Source organism: Musca domestica, unplaced genomic scaffold (assembly GCF_030504385.1).
Source record: "Musca domestica strain aabys unplaced genomic scaffold, Musca_domestica.polishedcontigs.V.1.1 1, whole genome shotgun sequence".
Taxonomy (NCBI): domain Eukaryota; kingdom Metazoa; phylum Arthropoda; class Insecta; order Diptera; family Muscidae; genus Musca; species Musca domestica.
The window spans coordinates 3,112,547-3,118,546 of NW_026712114.1; the positions used below are offsets into that span (position 1 = coordinate 3,112,547).

General features: G+C 37.0%; 1 protein-coding gene across 1 annotated transcript in view; it reads right to left on the reverse strand.

The window, feature by feature from the left end:
- LOC101896766 (sodium/hydrogen exchanger 9B2) overlaps positions 1–5,616 on the reverse strand; it is a 195,312-nt gene extending 189,696 nt beyond the window's left edge. Inside the window, exon 1 of the mRNA XM_059132123.1 lies at positions 5,158–5,616. The gene's annotated coding sequence lies outside the window, so the exon portion shown is untranslated. The remainder of the gene's footprint in view (positions 1–5,157) is intronic.
- Positions 5,617–6,000: the final 384 nt, after the last annotated feature.

Sequence of the window (6,000 nt, forward strand, 5' to 3'; positions counted from 1 at the left end):
CAAAATCTTGAACCCTATGTGGGGGAGGTACCAGAAGAAAAGGTCCGATTTCTACTATCTTTATAACAGATCTTGTGTTAATGGGAATATTGAGATGTACCATGCCTGGAAATGGAATCGGATGTTAATTTCGCGATTTATTACCCCTTGTGGGGGAGATATCAGAAGGAATGGTCCGATCTCTACAATATTTATGACAGATCTTGTGTTGATAGAAATATTTAGCTGTACCAAGTCTGAATGGAATCGGATGTCAATTTCGCGCGTTATGAGTTTCATGGATATTCAACATTTGTGGGGGAGGTTCCAGAAGGAATGGAATGATGTATGCAATCTTCACTCCAGAACTTGGGTTAATAAGGATATTGTGATGTGTGTAGTTTGACGACAATCGGAATCTTACAACACATATTATAAGGGTTTTAATTATTCAAAATATTGACCCTTTGTGGGCAGGTACTTGATGGAGTGGACCGATATTCTCGATTTTAGCAACTGACCTATCACTGATGCAAATACTAGGATTTGCAATGTTGGAGCAAAATGTGAATATTTTCTCTTCTTGTGCAGTATTTTTTTTTTTTTTTTTTTTTTTTTTTTTTTTGCCCATCTCCGAACTTAATCCAAGTTTGATAATAATATTACGATGTACCAAGTTTGGTATCGGATACTCCTTTCAAGAGTTATCGTAAGCACCAGCCAACCAAACAGACAACGGACGGATATCGCTAGATCGTCTCCAAATGTCCTGGAAGGGATTTGGTCCAAGAGGACCTTGGGTCTAATACCGTTATTTCGAAGAGGCACGTTTTGGCCGTATCAAACGATATATTCCCTCTCGAACCATATGGCTGAGGTATTACAATATATTTCACGTAGCCGGTGTTGGACATAACCAGAGGAGAAAATCTTAAGCCCCAGCCGAAGGCCTGCTGACCGAAACAGCATCAAAATTAGGGTTTAAATACCCATATCTCTGAATCTAAGAACAATAATAGCACCAATTTTAGCATTTTGGAAAGGCTGAAACGAAAGCTATAAATTGGCATACAATTTGTGGACTTCCAAAATGGTGCCTTGTTGGACATTTTGGGGAATTTTTTAAAAAATCCGGGTCGAAAAAATCGACAGTTTTTTTTCTCTATTTTTCTATATCGGTTTATTAGGTCCATGGCCTACCCGGGTCTTGCACCTGGAGTTTCGGGTCAAATATCCAGGTATACGGGTCCGTCCTCTAAGAAAAAATCCCGATTAGTACCCTCATCAATACCTAACTGCGGACAAAAGAGTGATCTGTGCAAAATTTCAGCTTCCTATCTTAATTCGTTTGAGCGTTATTGCAACCGAAAGACGAACCAGGCTAAATCATCTTCGAATTTTACGCTAAACTACGTTTGGTCTAAAATTATTATTTCGATGAGTTACAAACGGAATGAAGAACTTAATATACCCTCCACACTATGTACGATGGAGGGTATACAAATCCCAGAATTTTTATTAAGTTGTTGTTTCCAGTTTAGCTTTGTTTGCTTATTTTTCGGAAGCTTCGTGAAGGTTTCAAATCTAATTTTGGCTAAGTTTTATAACCTCTACCATACAGGGTATATTAAGCTCGTCATTCCGTTTGTAACTCTTCGAAATAATAATTTTAGACATAACAAGGTATATATATTCATGATAAGCATAAAATTCTAAGACGATTTAGCCCTGTCTGTCTGTTGTAATCAGGCTAGAGTCAAAGATAAGAAACTAAAATTTTGCACAGGCAAAATTGTTTTACAGGCATGTCCAGTTCGAAGATATTCGTGTAGCCCCCATATAACAGTACCCCCCGATATTCGGTATTTTTATGATTTTAGCTACACTTCACCCCCGGAAGAGAAATGTCTATATAGATCCACGAAATGCTGTAGCCCACATGCCACGGTACCCCCCGATATTCGGCATTTTGACGACTTTAGCAACAATATTTACCGAAATTCTTTGAAATTTCGTATTTGAAGTTCCAAATAGGTACAACACCCTGTGACAAAAAATTGTCTATGCCGGTCTTCGTATATCCCCGATATAACGGTATAATATATTCGGTATTTAGATGATTTTAGCTACATTATTTCCCAGATTTTTTTTTAAGTTTTGTATTTGAATAGTGTTGTGGCTTATGACAAAAGTTGCCTGTGCAGGTCCACGTCTTCGTATAGGCCCAAATAAAGGGTGATAAAAAGTAACACAAAAAATTTAATTTTGATGCAACTTTTTTTATTTGGTTCAGTATACTCTGACAAATCAAATCATGAATAGACTTACGCTTGAACAACGCTACGAAATTATCCAAATTTACTTTGAAAATCAGGCTCTGGAGCAATTGGCAAATGGCCCGTTGTTTTATCGCAAAATTGTGTTCAGCGATGAGGCGCATTTTTGGCTTAACGGGTTTGTCAATAAGCAAAATTGTCGCATATGCAGTGAGACCAATCCACAAGAGACCCTACAGACTCCATTACATCCAGAAAAATGCACCGTATGGTGCGGTTTTCGCGCTGGTGGCATCATCGGGCCTTATTTCTTCAAAAATGAGGCCGGAGCTCGCGTTACGGTCAATGGAGATCGTTACCGCACCATGGGCAATGATTTTTTGCTTAAAAATATGGATGACATTGATCCGGAGGAGATGTTGTTTCAACAGGATGGCCATACGGCGAACTCAACCATCGACTTATTGAAATCAAAATTTGACAATAAGTTGATTTCGAGAAGTGGACCTGTCAATTGGCCTCCAAGGTCAAGGTGCGATTTGACACCTCTCGATTATTTCCTGTGGGGCTACGTGAAGCCACTGGTTTATGCTGATAAACCAGCAACAATTGACGCCTTGGAGGCCAGCATTGTTCGTGTTATTCGTGGCATACGACCAGCAGTGCTCGAAAAAGTGACCAAAAATTGGACGTCCAGAATGCACTTCGTTAAGAACACCGCGGCTGTGCCCATATGCCCGAAATCATTATCAAATGTTAATGTCACGTATTGATATTTCGAATAAAAAAAATGATTACAATTTAATTTTTTGTCTTATTTTTTACAATTTCAAGTTCTATCGCGCTTAAAAAACAACCTTTATAACGGCTATATTCGATATTTTTAAAATTTTAACAGGATTTTTAAGGGATTTTATTTATTTATTTATTATTATTAATATTTTTTTTTTTTTTTGAAAATTTCCAAAATTCATTCCAAATGGTCGAGGGTATTCAAAGTTCGGCCGAACTTACTGCCTTTTTACTTGATTTAAATAGAAATCAACTTGTTCTGATTCTTTTCGTGTAACAATAGTATGCTAATTAAACGCTGACACAGAATGTATACCTATTTTTTGAAAATTTCCATTAATCCAAATTGTTTTAATTGATTTCCGGTTGGACCACTTTGGAATATTTGGTAGTTTTTTTTTTTCAAAAATAAAATATGGAGTGGCAACACTAAAGCGTAAGCAATGATGAAAGCAAAACAATGACGTCGTCATCGTTGTCAATACCAAAAAAAACAAGTTAAAAAGTATCAGTCGGTATTGCCGACAGATATATACCCTCAGCCTATGTTCGATTAAATAATCGAAATATATTTGACTAGTGTTACAATTATTCAAACGTTTGACCCTCTATGGAGCCGGTTTCAAAGGAATGGGCCAATATTGTCCATTTCGTATCAGACTCAAAAATATGAAGAAAAGTTATTTATGTCAAATTTTATGCGAAATCATAAATTCCGATAAATTTCATATTCATATCAGGCTTCTTATTGAGAGAAATATTTGAACATAGCAAACAGTAAAGGATTGCTAAATTGTTTCGAAAGTTATGACAGATACAATTATTGAAAATTGTGACCCTTCGTATAAACTTCACAACAGATATTGTGTTTGCAAAAATATTTGTGTGTGTGAAATTTGAAAAGAGTTGGATGCTTATTTAGCTTTATTTGTGCGATTTGTTTTTCAAAATCTTGAACCCTATGTATAGGGGAGGTACCAGAAGAAATGGTTCAATCTATACCACCTTTATAACAGATCTTGTGTTGATAGAAATATTGAGATGTGCCAAGTCTAAATGGAATCGGATCTTAATTTGGCTTTTTATGAGCTTCATGGGTATTCAAAATTTCGACACTTTGTGGGGGAGGTACCAGAAGGAGTGGACCGATACATTCCATGTTAACACCAGATCTTGGGTTTATAAAAATATTGGAATTTGTGAAATTTGAAGACGTTCGGACTCTTACATCACATTTTATAAAAGTTGTAATTATTCAAAATTTTGACCCTTTGTGGGGGAGGTCCCTGATGGAGTCGACCGATATTGTCCATTTTCGCACCTGACCTAGCACTGACGCAAATATTAGGATTTGCAAAGTTAGAGCAAAACCGGTTAATCGCTTCTCTTTGTGTGCAAAAAATATTTTTTGAAATTTCGACCTTTTGTGGGGGAGGTACCGGAAGGAGTGGACCGATACATTCCATTTGCGCACCAAACCTTGTGCTAATAAAATTATTGCGATGTGTGAAATTTGAAGACTATCGGGCTCTTACATCACATTTTATTAGGGTAGTAATTATTCAAAATTTTGACCCTTTGTGGGGGAGGTCCCTGATGGAGTGAACCGATATTGCCCATTTTCGCACCTGAACTAGAACTGATGAAAATATTAGGATTCGCAAAGTTCGAGGAAAATCGGATTATCCTTTCTCTTTCTGTGCAATAAATTATTTTCTTTGAAAATTTGGACATTTTGTGTGGGAGGTACCAGAAGGAGTGGACCGATATAGCCCATCTCCGAACTCGATCTAAGTTTGACAAAAATATTGCGATGTACCAAGTTTGGGCCAAATCGGATACTCCCTTCGAGAGTTATCGTGCGCACCAGCCAGCCAGACAGACAGACAGACAGACGGACGGACGGACGGACATCGCTAGATCGACTCCAAATGTTCTGAAACGGATTTGGTCCAAAGAGACCTAGGGTCTAAAACCGTTATTTCGACTAGGCACGTTTTGGCCGTATCAAATGATATATACCCTCTGTAGCCATATGGCTGAGGGTATAAAAAATGTATCTACCACGTTGCTGTTGTTGTTGTTGTTGTCGTTGTTTGTGTTTTCTTACCTCAGTTAACAGCTGTTTGTCTCGGTAGCTAACAGCAAATCAAACAAATCATCTGTCTTCTTTACACAATAAATACACGAGCAAATAAACAATAACACTTTTTATTCACACTATAAACGTTTCTTTTTTTGTTCGCCAAAACCGCCTTTAATTTGTTTATTTATTTAATTTACAACCACTTTCAAGATATTGTCACCGAGAACGGTCATAAAACACTTTCCGAGATGCAAGAATAAAACAACTGAAACACTCATCAAATAAATAAATAAATGGAAAATGGAATTCAATTATTTAGCGTTCAACTCTGACGGCGCATTTCACTGATTTCGTTTGTCCGCTTTTTAATCGAACCGACCGATCACCGCTGCCGCGTGTTTTTTTGCCGCTTCGTTTTAATTGGAAACTAATTGTCAAGCGGACTGAATGAACGGAGAAGCACAACTATTCTTCGCATTAAAAGTTTGTGTGATTTTTGGTGGCCGTATGCTTTTTGCTACTTTATCGTCTCTTTTGTTTTCTTCGCTACTTTTGTTTTTATGAAATGAGCACAAACAATGTGGACTTTGTTATGAGATGGGGATTCCGTTAATGTTTTTTTTTTTTTTTTAGAAAACATTCACTCATTCCATTCATGAATTTTCACTCAATTGTTATTAATGAAATAACAATCTAGTTGTGTAGGGCTGAAAATGTGGCATATTTTGGAGCTGTGTGTGGTATTATCGTTGTATTCGTGGTTGGCAACTCAGAACAAAAGTGTGATATCATTTTATGTTTAGTATTGTAGGATACTTTAGGGGGTGTAAAGAGAATTCAAATTTGGTAGTGTTGCCACTGTACAAC